Source organism: Melanerpes formicivorus, unplaced genomic scaffold, assembly GCF_026170545.1.
Source record: "Melanerpes formicivorus ecotype bairdi unplaced genomic scaffold, bMelFor1.0.p_v2 SCAF_10, whole genome shotgun sequence".
In the NCBI taxonomy this organism is placed as follows: Eukaryota; Metazoa; Chordata; class Aves; order Piciformes; family Picidae; genus Melanerpes; species Melanerpes formicivorus.
In genome coordinates this window covers 20,992,595-21,006,277 of record NW_027142362.1, presented here as the reverse complement: position 1 = coordinate 21,006,277, position 13,683 = coordinate 20,992,595, and the positions used below count along the sequence as shown (strand labels likewise).

At 62.3% G+C, this 13,683-nt stretch overlaps 1 protein-coding gene across 3 annotated transcripts in view; it reads left to right on the top strand.

Moving 5' to 3' along the window:
* Positions 1-13,683, top strand: part of CSNK1G1 (casein kinase 1 gamma 1) — an 84,803-nt gene that overhangs the window by 8,770 nt on the left and 62,350 nt on the right. For 2 of the 3 annotated variants that reach the window (XM_068144180.1, XM_068144178.1), the window contains exon 2: positions 8,773-8,880. The exons of the other annotated variant lie outside the window; for it this stretch is intronic. The gene's annotated coding sequence lies outside the window, so the exon portion shown is untranslated. The remainder of the gene's footprint in view (positions 1-8,772; positions 8,881-13,683) is intronic. 3 annotated transcript variants of the gene reach the window in all.

The window sequence follows — 13,683 nt, the reverse complement described above, 5'->3', positions numbered from 1 at the left end:
TGTAGAGGGCAATGAGGTCTCCCCTGAGCCTCCTCTTCTCCAGGCTAAGCAACCCCAGCTCCCTCAGCCTCTCCTCACAGGGCTGTGCTCAAGGCCTCTCCCCAGCCTTGTTGCCCTTCTCTGGACACCTTCAAGTCTCTCAATGTCCTTCCTAACCTGAGGGGCCCAGAGCTGGACACAGGACTCAAGGTGTGGCCTAAGCAGTGCTGAGCACAGGAGGGAGTTGTGCACAGTGAGGGAGGGGAGACCCTGGCACAGGTCACCAGGCAGCCAGCTCCTTCAGCCTCTGAGCTGCACATCTTCCCCCTCAGCCCTTCTTTGTGGCTGGAGGGAGGAGGGGTCTGAGCTGCCTGCTGCAGCCCTCTGCTGCTCCAGCAGTCCCCAGCTTGCCAGAGGCCTCTGCTGCCCCAGGCTTGGCCAAAGCAGCCAGGAAAGGCCAGCAGTGCCAGCCTGCCAGCCTCTCCTTCTGGCTTGCTCCCTGGCTGGGGGATCTCCTCAGAGCAGCTGCTCCTCTGCCATGGATCACTGTCTCTTACCTGTCAGAAGCTGCTGGTTTGGGTTGTTCATCTGTGAGCAAATCTCTGCCAGATAAGAGCAGCCTGAGGAGCTGACAGCAAGAGCTGCCCTGGAGATGAGCCTGACAGCTCCTGCCTGCTGCCAGACAATGCAAGGCCTCTGCATTGGCTTCCCCTGCATCTGCTGCAGGAGCTGGGGGGGCTGGGGGCCACGGGCAGGGACACCTCCCACCAGCACAGGCTGCTCAGGGCCTCATCCAGCCTGGCCCTCAGCACCTCCAGGCAGGAGGCAGCCACAGCCTCCCTGGGCAACCTCTGCCAGTCTCTCCCCACCCTCACTGACAACAATTTCTTCCTCCTCTCCACTCTCACTCTCCCCTCTCCCAGCTCAAAGCCATTGGCCCTCAGCCTGTCCCTCCCAGCCCTTCTCCAGAGTCCCTCCCCAGCTCTCCTGCAGCCCTTCAGCTCCTGGGAGGCTGCTCTGAGCTCTGCCTGCAGCCTTCTCTTCTCCAGGCTGCATAGCCCCAACTCTCCCAGCCTGGCCCCACAGGGGAGGCTCTGCAGCCTCTGCTCATCCTGGTGGCCTCCTCTGCAGCCTCTCCAGCAGCTCCAGGTCCTTCCTGTGCTGGGGGCCCCAGAGCTGGAGGCAGTGCTGCAGGTGGGCTCTGAGCAGAGCAGAGCAGAGGGGCAGAATCCCCTCCCTGTGCTGCTGCTCTCCCTGCTCTGGCTGCAGCTCAGCACTCAGCTGCCTCCTTTAGGCTGGGATCATCCAAGCTCTCTCCAAAGGAGAGAAGGTTCCTTTGCAGTCCAGGATCTGCTCTCTGTTGTCCTCTGCTGCTGTCCCATTTCTGTTGTCCTCTCCCCTGAGCTGGGCATGCTGCACAAGGTGCATTAGAGGAGGCCACATGATTTATTCAGCACCCTGAGTAGTTCCTGCCCTGGCCATGTTTTGATGCCTGCTGAGACAGCCTGGGGAGCTCCTGCTGCCCTGGGTGCTGCTAAGCCTTCTCTTCTCCAGGCTGAGTTTCTGGCAGCTGTGTTGCCATTTGGTGCAGAGCTCAGGTCAGGATCTGCCTTTGGTGCTTCTGAGCTTGAGATCTGCCTCAGCTTTGTCTCAGTTCCTGCTGTGCTGTCCCTGCAATTAGGGTCACATCTTGTCTGGGGAAGTAGCAGCACCAGCTTGGCATGCAGGACCTGGAGCTGCTGGAGAGGCTCCAGAGGAGGCCACCAGGATGAGCAGAGGCTGCAGAGCCTCCCCTGTGGGGCCAGGCTGGGAGAGTTGGGGCTGTGCAGCCTGGAGGAGAGAAGGCTGCAGGCAGAGCTCAGAGCAGCCTCCCAGGGGCTGAAGGGCTCAGGAGAGCTGGGGAGGGACTCTGGAGAAGGGCTGGGAGGGACAGGCTGAGGGCCAATGGCTTTGAGCTGGGAGAGGGGAGACTGAGAGTGGAGAGGAGGAAGAAATTGTTGTCAGTGAGGGTGGGGAGAGACTGGCACAGGTTGCCCAGGGAGGTGCTTGAGGCTCTGTCCCTGCAGCCATTCAAGCTCAGCCTGGCTGTGTCCCTGGGCAGCCTGCTCCAGCTGGAGCTGTCTCTGCTGAGTGCAGGGCTTGGACAAGATGCCCTTGGAGGCTGCCTTTCAACCCAGGGCAGTCTGTCTGTCCTCAGGTACCTTCTGTGTTCCTTGGTGGCACAGGAGGCTTCTTTCTCCAGCTTGATTTCCTCTCCTGGCTCTCACGGTTGAGTTGGTCAGATGGTGTTGGGTGATAGGCTGGACTTGAGGATCCCAAAGCTCTTTTCCAATCTGGTTAATTCTCCTCTGCCCTTCTCCTCTGACCTTGCTCCTCTCCTCTCCTCTGCCCCTGCCCTTGCTCCTCTGCCCCTGCTCCCCTCTCAAAGACCCAATTCCAGTGACCAAGTGCAACTGAAGCAGCTGCAGACTCTTCTTGTAATGAAGCAGAGGCCACAGCCCTTTGTAGTTGCCACTTTTGGAGTCCCAGTTAGACTTCAAAGGCCTCACCTGGAGGAGGCTCAGGCAGAGTCATCCCTGTGTGGCTGGGCTGCAGCAGCAGCAGGTCCCAGCAGGGCTTGGGCTGGGAGGGGGCCCTGGGGCAGGAGAGATGCTCTGTGTGCAGGCAGCAGGCACTGAGGTCCTCCTCCCCCCCAGGAGAGCCTTGCTGCAGCCCTGCTTTGCTAGCCAGGGGTCCCTCAGCCTGGCTCAGCAGCTGGGGAGGTTTTAGGCTGTCCCTTGAGGAACTCCCACAGCTCTTGACCAGAATGTGAATAAATGACTGCTGGGTGTGAAGAGGAAGATGATGGTGAGCTGCAAACCAGCCCTGGGACAGGCAGCTGCCACTGCAGCTTCAGTTGCTTGCTGACTTCTCTCTGAGCTCTTCCCCATGAGGCTGGTGAGAGACTGGCACAGGTCACTGCCAGGCCAGGACAACCTTCTGAGGCTCAACAAGGCCAAGGGCAAGGTCCTGCAGCTGGGGCAGGGCAATCCCAGGCACTGCTAGAGGCTGGGCAGGGACTGAGAGCAGCCCTGGAGCAAAGGCCTTGGGGGTGCTGGGGGAGGAGAAGCTCCACAGGAGCCAGCAGGGAGCACTTGCAGCCCAGAGAGCCAAGCAGAGCCTGGGCTGCAGCCAGAGAAGTGTGGCCAGCAGGGCCAGGGAGGGGATTCTGCCCCTCTGCTCCACTCTGCTGAGACCACAGCTGCAGCTCTGGGGCCACTTCTGGAGCCTCTGTGGCAGGAAGGCTCTGGAGGGGCTGGAAGGTGTCCAGAGCAGGGCCCCGAGGAGGAGCAGAGGGCTGGAGCTGCTCTGCTCTGGAGACAGCCTGAGAGAGTTGGGGTTGTGCAGGCTGGAGAGGAGAAGGCTCCCAGGAGAGCTTCTGGTGGCCTTCCAGGAGCTGCAGGGGGCTGCAGGAAAGCTGGGGAGGGACTTTGGAGGGTGTGAGGGAGGGACAGGGGTGTGGGAGACCTCTGAGGGGGGCAGGAATCAGGCCTGGGACAGGGAGCCAGCAATGGGCACTGGCAGCCCAGAAGGCCAAGGGCAGCTCAGCTGCCAGTGCCCATTGCCAGAGGTGGAGGGAGAGAATCCAGAGGTGGAAGCCTCCTGCCTGGAGGTGTTTGCAGCCAGGCTGGCTGTGGCTGTGAGCAACCTGCTGTGGTGTGAGGTGTCCCTGCCCATGGCAGGGGTCTGGAGCTGGCTGAGCCTTGGGGTCCCTTCCAGCCCTGCCAGCTCTGTGCTTCTGTGATCTGCACTGCACTGGAGCCTCCCAAGGGCTTTGCCCTGCCCCAGGCTCCTCCTCCCCGTGGCTCAGCAGCCTTGCCTGAGGCACAGGTGGCTAAATTTAGGCTGGCAGCAGGCTGGCTGTGACCTTGTGTGCCAAGGACACTTCCTGCTCCTGCCTGCAGGGAGGCACCGAGGCTGCCTGGCTGTGGGGCCCGGAGGCTCTGCCATGCCAGGAAGCTTTTGGTGGTGGAGCATTGGCTGAGGCCTCCAGCACTGCTCTTGGCAGCCACCAGCTCCCCCCGCTCAGTACAGAGCGAGGAGGTCTGCAAGGGATTGGCTGCTCCAGAGCAGGGCTCACCTCTGAAGGCTTCAGAGGAAGCAGCACCAATTTCATCCAGCTCAGAAGCCAGCAGGGGCAGGGAGGGGATTCTGCCTCTGCTGTGCTCTGCTGAGAGCCTCCTGCAGTGCTGGGGCAGCTCTGGAGCCCTCAGCCCTGGTGGAGCAGGGCCAGAGGAGGCCACAGCAGGGCTGGCAGCCCTCTGCTGTGAGGCCAGGCTGAGAGTTGGGGTGGTTCAGCCTGGAGAAGAGAAGGCTCCAGGGAGACCTTTGAGTGCTTCAGGAGGTGATCAGAGAGCTGGGGACAGCCTTTGAGCAGGGCCTGTGGTGAGAGGACAAGGGGAGATGGTTTGAAGTGCAAGAGAGACTCAGAGTGGAGAGAAGGGAGAAATGTTGGACACTGAGGGTGCTGAGAGCTGGCTGCAGGGAGAGTTGGGAGGAGAAGGGGGACAGGGAGCCAGCAATGGGCTGCCAGTGCCCATTGCCAGAGGTGGAGGGAGAGAGGATCAGTTCTGGCTCCTCACTGCCAGCAGGACACTGAGAGGCTGGAGCAGGGCCAGAGAAGGGCAGCAGAGCTGGGGAAGGGGCTGGAGAAGAGGGCTGGGGAGGAGCAGCTGAGGGAGCTGGGGAGGTTGGTGTGGAGCAGAGGAGGCTGAGGGAGACCTCATTGCTCTCTGCAGCTCCCTGAGAGGAGGCTGCAGGCAGCTGGGCTTGGGCTCTGCTCCCTAGGCTCAGGGGAGAGCAGGATGACCTAGGCCAAGGTGTGCTGAGTTCAGGCTGAGATGAGTCTCCAAGCCCTGAGGCCTAGCTGGTGCCATCAAAGGAGATGGCACAGGAAATGGGCTGGGTGTCTGGAGGTGCTCATTAACCCCTCCAAGCCTCTTAATTAGCTGGCAGAAGCTGGCAGGGAGCCTGCTTGCTCCTTGTGGTCTGCCTGGAGCCTTCTCTGCTCCTGGCTCAACTGCCCCAACTCTCCCAGCCTGGAGGTTCTGCAGCCCTCTGCTCATCTTGGTGGCCTCCTCTGGACCCTCTCCAGCAGCTCCAGGGCTCTCTTGTGCTGCCCCAGAGCAGAGGGGCAGGATCCTCTCCCTCCACCTCTGGCAATGGGCACTGGCAGCCCAGAAGGCCAAGGGCAGCCCAGCTGCCCTTGGCCTTCTGGGCTGCCAGTGCCCACTGCTGGCTCCCTGCCCCAAGCCTGATTCCTGCCCCACTCAGACCCCTATCCCTCCCTGACACCCTCCAAACTCCCTCCCCAGCTTTCCCGCAGCCCCCTGCAGCTCCTGCAAGGCCACCAGAAGCTCTCCTGGGAGCCTTCTCCTCTCCAGCCTGCACAACCCCAACTCTCTCAGGCTGTCTCCAGAGCAGAGCAGCTCCAGCCCTCTGCTCCTCCTCGGGGCCCTTCTCTGGACACCTTCCAGCCCCTCCAGAGCCTTCCTGCCACAGAGGCTCCAGAAGTGGCCCCAGAGCTGCAGCTGTGGTCTCAGCAGAGTGGAGCAGAGGGGCAGAATCCCCTCCCTGGCCCTGCTGGCCACACTTCTCTGGCTGCAGCCCAGGCTCTGCTTGGCTCTCTGGGCTGCAAGTGCTCCCTGCTGGCTCCTGTGGAGCTTCTCCTCCAGGATGGGCTCTTGGCACTTGTCCTTGCTGCTGGGCAGTGCCTGAGGGTGGCCAGCAAGAGGGATGGGTTGGGGTGGGAGGGACCCCAAAGCTCAGCCAGCTCCAGCCCCCTGCCATGGGCAGGGACACCTCCCACCAGCACAGGCTGCTCAGGGCCTCATCCAGCCTGGCCCTCAGCACCTCCAGGCAGGAGGCAGCCACAGCCTCCCTGGGCAACCTCTGCCAGGCTCTCCCCAGCCTCACTGACAACAATTTCTTCCTCCTCTCCACTCTCAGCCTCCCCTCTCCCAGCTCAAAGCCATTGGCCCTCAGCCTGTCCCTCCCAGCCCTTCTCCAGAGTCCCTCCCCAGCTCTCCTGCAGCCCTTCAGCTCCTGCTGGCCCATGCCCTCATGCCCTGCTTGCCTCCTCTCTAAGCTGCTTGTGGTGTTGCTCCTCAAGCAGGCCATGAATCATCCCTGGCCCTGGGTTTGAACCTCAGCCTCGCCAGGGCTCGAGATGGTTTATTTACTTCTGTTCCTGGAGACAATTGCTGTGCTCTGGAAGTGAGGTGGGAATTGTGCTCTGCTGAGCTGCCTGGGTGCAGGTCCCACCTCTCCCTGCAGCCTGGGGCTGAGCTGGGGGGGGGCTCAGGGTCTGGCTGCCCAGCCAGCCTCACCTGGAGCTCCTCTGCACTGCTCCTGATGTGTCCCTCAGCAAGGCTTCAGCTGGGGGCTGAGCAGAGTGGCCCAGGGGCAACATCTCTGGGGCTCAGGAGGGGGTGTGGGGGGGCTCAGGAGGGGTTGGGGTGGGGGCTTAGGTGGGGTTGGGTTGGGGGCTCAGGAGGGGGTGTGGGGGAGCTCAGGAGGGGGTGTGGGGGGCTCAGGAGGGGTTGGGGTGGGGGCTCAGGAGGGGGTAGCTGGGCCAGGGGATGTCTCCTGCTCTGGAGCACACAGCAGCCTGCTCTGCCCCTGCCCCATGCCCCCCTGAGCCCAGCCCCAGGGGGTTAGGCTGGCCCAGGGGATGTCTCTGCTCTGGAGCACACAGAGCCTGCTCTGCCCCTGCCCCATGCCCCCCTGAGCCCAGCCCCAGGGGGTTAGGCTGGCAGGGAGCTGAGCAGCCTCCCAGGGCAGCCTGCCATGGGCTGCTCTCCGTGCAAGCTCTCCCAGAGCCCTTCATGACTCTGGCCACAAGAAGCTGGGGGTTGCTCAATGGCCTTGAGGAGGCTTCCAAAGCCTCCCTGAGCTCCCAGCAACTCTCCTTAATGAAGCCCTGCTGCAATTAGGCAGCTCCAGCTGCTGCAGGAAGCCAACCACAGGGCTGAGGAGCACCCAGCAGCACCACTCCCTGCCTTTGGGGGCCAAGCAGTGAGTGGCACTGAGTCCTCCTGGCTGACACCAACCATGAGGCACCTGAGCTCCCCTCAGCAGGCCCAGAGCCACAGAGTGGGGTGGGTCTGAAGGGACCTCAGAGCTCAGCCAGTCCCAGCCCCTGCCATGGTGCAGAGTGCCCTGAGGAGAGCTGAGAGCTCTCCTGGTTGCCTGCTGCAGGCTCTGAGCCCAGCAGGAGCTGTGGCAGGGCCCTTGGCCTTCTGGGCTGCCAGTGCCCATTGCTGGCTCTCTGTCCCCCTTCTTCTCCCAACCCTCCCTGCAGCCAGCTCTCAGCACCCTCAGTGTCAAACATTTCTCCACTCTGAGTCTCCCTCTTGCACTTCAAACCATCTCCCCTTGCCCTCTCACCACAGGCCCTGCTCAAAGGCTGTCCCCAGCTCTCTGATCACCTCCTGAAGCACTCAAAGGCCACCACAAGGTCTCCCTGGAGCTTCCAGCAGGAGTTTCACACAGTGCCAGGGCTTGGAAGGGAGCTCCAGAGCTCATCCAGCTCCAGCCCTCTGCCAGGGCAGGGGCACCCAGGGCAGGGCACACAGGAGCACAGCCAGGGGGGGTTTGGAATCTCCAGAGGAGGCTCCACAACCTCTCTGGGCAGCCTGCTCCAGGCCTCTGGTTTTGCTGCCTTTTGCTTTGCCTCCCACAGGGCTCATTGTCCCCTGGGAACTGCTCCTGGGGCCTTGCTCCACCCCCCCTGGGGTGGGCTCTCTGGTCTGCAGCCACAAAGAGTCCCCAGGGGCTTCCTGCTGCCCACAGGGGCTGGAGCAGGCCCAGGATGCTGTGTCATGGCTGGGGTGGGGAAGGCAGCTTGGCAGAGCCCCAGCTCCTGGGCAGCCAGGAGCTCAGGAGTTGAGGAGGATGCTCTCATCTCCTGCCCTGAAAGTGCTGCTGTGGCACAGAAGGCTGTTGGCCTGCCCTGCTGTGGGTGAGGAGCAGTGCTGGATGCTGGGGCTGGAAGCTGCTGGAGCTGACTGAAAACTGCAAACACCTCCAGCTCTGGGGCCCAGCACAAGGAGCACCTGGAGCTGCTGGGCAGCCCAGAGCCAGCTGAGTGCTGAGCTGCAGCCAGAGCAGGGAGAGCAGCAGCACAGGGAGGGGATTCTGCCCCTCTGCTCTGCTCTGCTCAGAGCCCACCTGCAGCACTGCCTCCAGCTCTGGGGCCCCCAGCACAAGAAGGACCTGGAGCTGCTGGAGAGGCTCCAGAGGAGGCCACCAGGATGAGCAGAGGCTGCAGAGCCTCCCCTGTGGGGCCAGGCTGGGAGAGTTGGGGCTGTGCAGCCTGGAGAGGAGAAGGCTGCAGGCAGAGCTCAGAGCAGCCTCCCAGGAGCTGAAGGGCTCAGGAGAGCTGGGGAGGGACTCTGGAGAAGGGCTGGGAGGGACAGGCTGAGGGCCAATGGCTTTGAGCTGGGAGAGGGGAGGCTGAGAGTGGAGAGGAGGAAGAAATCCTTGGCAGTGAGGGTGGGGAGAGACTGGCACAGGTTGCCCAGGGAGGCTGTGGCTGCCTCCTGCCTGGAGGTGCTGAGGGCCAGGCTGGATGAGGCCCTGAGCAGCCTGTGCTGGTGGGAGGTGTCCCTGGGCATGGCAGGGGCTGGAGCTGGCTGAGCCCTGGGTTGGACAGGCCCTTCCTCTGTGGCTGTCAGAGTGGCTGTTGGGTGTCAGCTGTTGCTTGCAGACTCTCCTAAGCTCTCTCCTCTCCTCTCCTCTCCTCTCTTGCAGACCCTCTCCAGGGATGACTGGCTGGCTGCTCTGCTGCCCCTCTGCCCCAGCACTTGCTGCCCTCTGAGTGCCGTTCACCAACCCCAGGAGGGAGTCACACACCCTGTGGTGAGTCCTGAGTGTCTTTGGGACTGCAGAGTCTCTTCCCTGGGCACTCCAGGGGTGCTTCCTGGACACAGAGCTGCTGAGGGCTCTGCAACAGCTCTGTGAGCAGCAGGGGCAGAGAGCCCTGGGGCTGCTTGGTCTGGAGAGGAGCAGCCTGAGGGGGATCTGATCAGTGCTGATCAATACTTCAGGGGTGAGTGTCAGCAGGATGGGGCCAGGCTTTGTTCAGTGGTGCCCAGGGACAGGAGAAGGGGCAGTGGGCACAGAGTGGAACAGCAGAAGTTCATCTGAACAGGAGGAGGAACTTCAGTAAGTGCAGGGTGCTGAGCCCTGGGGCAGGCTGCCCAGAGAGGTGGTGGAGTCTCCATCCTTGGAGTGATTCAGACCCTGCCTGGATGTGCTCTGGGTGCCCTGCCCTAGGGGCTGCTGCCCTGGCAGAGGGCTTGGGCTGGAGGATCTCTCTGGAGGACCTGAGGGCTCCAGCAGCCTCACAGGGACAAAGTTTTCCCTCCTGTTCCCAGGGCACCTCCTCTGCTCCAGCTTGTCCCCAGTGCCCCTTGTGCTGTCCTTGGCCATCCCTGAGCAGAGCCTGGCTCCAGCCCTGCACATCTTTAGCCCCAGCAGTGAGGGCAGCCCTCAGGCTGCTCTGCTCCCAGCTCCCAGCCCCAGCTCCCTCAGCCTGGCCTCACAGGAGATGTTCCACTGCCTGCAGCAGCTCTGTGCCTCAGGGCTGGACTCTCTCAAGCTGTTCCCTTAGGTCCTTCTTGAGCTGAGGGGCAGGATCCTCTCTCCAGCTCTGGCAATGGGCACTGGCAGCCCAGAAGGCCAAGGGCAGCTCAGCCCCTTCTGGGCTGCCAGTGCCCATTGCTGGTTCCTGTCCCCAGAAAAACATGCAGGAGGGGAAGGCAAACCTCCCAGCTCCCTGCCAGAGCACACTGTGGGCTCAGCACAGCACCACAGGGCTGCTTTGGGACCTTCAGGACTCCTCCAGCCCCAACCCTCCCTGCAGGCAGCAGGGACAGCCCCAACCAGAGCAGGCTGCTCACAGCCCCAACCAACCTGACCTGCACTGGTGCCAGCCAGGGGGCAGCTCCCAGCTCTCTGGGCAGCCTGGATCAGGCTCTCAGCACCCTCAGTGTCAAACATTTCTCCCTTCCCTCCACTCTGAGTCTCCCTCTTGCACTTCAAACCATCCCTCCCTTGCCCTCTCACCACAGGCCCTGCTCAAAGGCTGTCCCCAGCTCTCTGATCACTTCTTGGATCTGCTGCTTGGCAGGAGGGGGTTTGGCTGCCCAGAAGGAGTCCTGCAAGCATGGAACCTCCCCTGGGCTTCCCTCTCTGGGCTTCTGGAGGGCCAAACTCCACTGCTGGGCCAAGCCCAGGCTGCTGCAGGCCCAGCAGTGGTGCTGGAGTCGCTGGGGGGGAGCTGGTTTCAGGCCCTCCTTGTGCATCCTCCTTTGGGCAGCTCTGGGGTGCTGCAGGGACAAATGGAGGGGGAGCAGAAAGCCTTTGGGGGTTGGCATTTCCACTCTGCATGGAGGGAGCTCTGGGGCCTTTGGGCTGGGAGGCCTGGGTGGCTGGGCAGCAGTGGGAGATGCTTGCAGGAGCTGGCAGCCTGGAGGGGAAGGCTGCTTTCAGTTGGGCTTGCTGTGGGGCCTCCAATTGTTCTGCAGCTTCAGCTCTGGAGCTGATTTGTCTTCTTTTGGTGGCAGCAGTAGGAGTTGCCATCAATGGCTGAAAGAGGCTGCAGCAGCTCAGCTGCTGCAGTGCAGCCCTGGGGATACATTCAGGGACTCACAGAGAGGGTTGGGCTGGAAGGGACCCCAGAGCTCAGCCAGCTCCAGCCCCTGCCATGCCCAGGGACACCTCCCACCAGCACAGGCTGCTCAGGGCCTCATCCAGCCTGGCCCTCAGCACCTCCAGGCAGAAGGTAACCACAGCCTCCCTGGGCAACCTGTGCCAGTGCCTCCCCAGCCTCACTGACAACAATTTCTTCCTCCTCTCCACTCTCAGCCTCCCCTCTCCCAGCTCAAAGCCATTGGCCCTCAGCCTGTCCCTCCCAGCCCTTCTCCAGAGTCCCTCCCCAGCTCTCCTGGAGCCCTTCAGCTCCTGGGAGGCTGCTCTGAGCTCTGCCTGCAGCCTTCTCTTCTCCAGGCTGCACAGCCCCAACTCTGCCAGCCTGGCCCCACGGGGGAGGCTCTGCAGCCTCTGCTCATCCTGGTGGCCTCCTCTGGATCCATTCCAGCTCTTCCTCCTTGATCTCTCTGTAGGAGTCCAGTGGAGGCTTCAGCCATCTGCCTGAGCCTTGCTTTGTGTTGTTTTGTCTGGAAGATAAGGCCCTGAGGTCTGGAGCTTTGCTGAGGTGCTGCTGGGGAGGGTTCTGGGGTGCCTGCAGCCAGCTTGTTTGTCTCCATCCTGTGTCTGGGATCTCAGGGATCTCTCTCTCTGGTCTCAGGGGGCAGAGAGCTTTTTATGGGAACAGGCTGAGAGAGTTGGGGCTCTCCAGCCCTGAGAAGGCTCCAGGGAGACCTCAGAGCAGCCTCACAGTACCTGAGGGGGTATTGGAACCTGAGATGAGTACAGAATACAGAATTAAGCAGGTTGGAAGAGACCTTTGAGAGCATCCAGTCCAACCTATTACCCAGCACCTGATCAACTAACCCATGGCACCAAGGGCCTCATCCAGGCTCTTCCTAAACACCTCCAGGGATGGGGACCCTACCACCTCCCTGGGCAGTACATTCCCATGGCCAATCTCTCTTGCTGGGAAGAACTTCTTCCTAACCTCCAGCCTAAACCTCCCCTGGCACAGCCTGAGACTGTGTCCTCTTGTTCTGATGTTGCTTGCCTAGAGGAAGAGCCCAACCCCCAGCTGGCTACAACCTCCCTTCAGGTAGTTGTGGAGAGCAATGAGGTCTCCCCTGAGCCTCCTCTTCTCCAGGCTAAGCAACCCCAGCTCCCTCAGCCTCTCCTCACAGGGCTATGCTCCAGACCCCTCCCCAGTACAACCCCTCAAGCAGTGCACCCCAAACAACATCAGAGAGTCCTAGAGCTGCTGAGGTTGGAAGAGACCTTTGAGCTGAGCTGCCCTTGGCCTTCTGGGCTGCCAGTGCCCATTGCTGGCTCCCTGTCCCAAGCCTGATTCCTGCCCCCCTCAGAGGTGTCCCAGACCCCTGTCCCCCCCTGACACCCTCCAAAGTCCCTCCCCAGCTTTCCTGCAGCCCCCTGCAGCTCCTGGAAGGCCACCAGAAGCTCTCCTGGGAGCCTTCTCCTCTCCACAACCTCTCTGGGCAGCCTGCTCCAGGCCTCTGGGACCCTCACAGGGCAGAAGTTCCTCCTCCTGCTGAGCTGGAACCTCCTGTGCTGCAGTTTCCATCCCCTGCTCCTTGGCCTATCCCAGGGCACAGTGAGCAGAGGCTGTCCCTGTCCCTTCCTTCCTGACCCCCAGCCCTCAGCTAGTGAGAGACATTGAGCAGATCCCTCTCAGCCTTCTCCTCTCCACACTGCACAGCCCCAGGGCTCTCAGCCTCTCCTCACCAGCAGTGCTCCAGGCCCTGCAGCATCCTTGGAGCCCTCCCTTGGACTCTCTCCAGCAGCTCCCTGTCCCTCCTGAGCTGGGGAGCCCAGAGCTGGATGCAGTATTCCAGGGGAGGTCTCAGCAGGGCAGAGCAGAGGGGGAGGAAGAGACCCTCCCAGGATCCCCTGCCTGGGGAGCCCCAGGCTGAGGTCTGCTGGCTCCACTGAAAGCAGTGCCAGGTGCTGTGCCCCACAGGCAGCTGGTGGCCACCAGAGTGAGCACTTGGCTCTTGACCCTGCTCTGGTGTCCTCTGCTGGCCTTGGTCATTGTCCTGCCTTCAGGAGCAGGCTTTTCCCTGGGTGCCACCAGTGGAGGAGCTGCTGCTGGAGTGGTTCCATCCTGCTGGGCCAAGGGGGCTGTTGGAGGGGCCTCAGGATGTGCTGCTGGAGCAATGGTGGCTGCCACAGAGGAGGGGAAGGAGCTGGCCAGGAGCCAGCAATGGGCACTGGCAGCCCAGAAGGCCAAGGGCAGCTGAGCTGGGCTGGCAGTGCCCACTGCCAGAGGTGGAGGGAAGCCACAGGTTGCCCAGGGAGGCTGTGGCTGTCTCCTCCCAGGCTGGATGAGGCCCTGAGCAGCCTGTGCTGGTGGGAGGTGTCCCTGGGCATGGCAGGGGGCTGGAGCTGGCTGAGCTTTGGGGTCCCTTCCACCAGTCTGTGCCATCAACCCACACCCACCTGCCTGTGCCAGCTGCCTGTGCCACCAACCCACCTCCACCTGCCTGTGCCAGCAGCCTGTGCCACCAACCCACCTCCACCTGCCTGTGCCAGCTGCCTGTGCCACCAACCCACCTCCACCTGCCTGTGCCAGCTGCCTGTGCCACCAACCCACACCCACCTGCCTGTGCCAGCTGCCTGTGCCACCTGAGCTGCCATTGGCCTTCTGTGCTGCCAGTGCCCATTGCTGGCTCCTGGCCAGCTGCTTCCCCCTCTCCTTGAACCCCTCCAGGGAAAGAGCATAGGAAGTGCTCCTGTGCCAAGCCAGCTGGCTTGCTGTGTGCTTCCCCTCTGGTCAGGAGCAGCCCAGAGGTCAGTGCTTGACTCCTGGAGTGCCAGAAGGGCTCAGGTTGGAAGGGAGCTCAGACATCATTTCCTGCAGCCTCCCCTCCCAGCCAGTGCCAGCTGTGAATGGGTGAAGGAGGCTTTGAGGAAGCCACAGCCTCATGCCTCTGGAGTTCCCACCCTGGCAGGGCTTCATGAGTGACCCTGCAGGGAGAAGCTGAAGGACTCCTC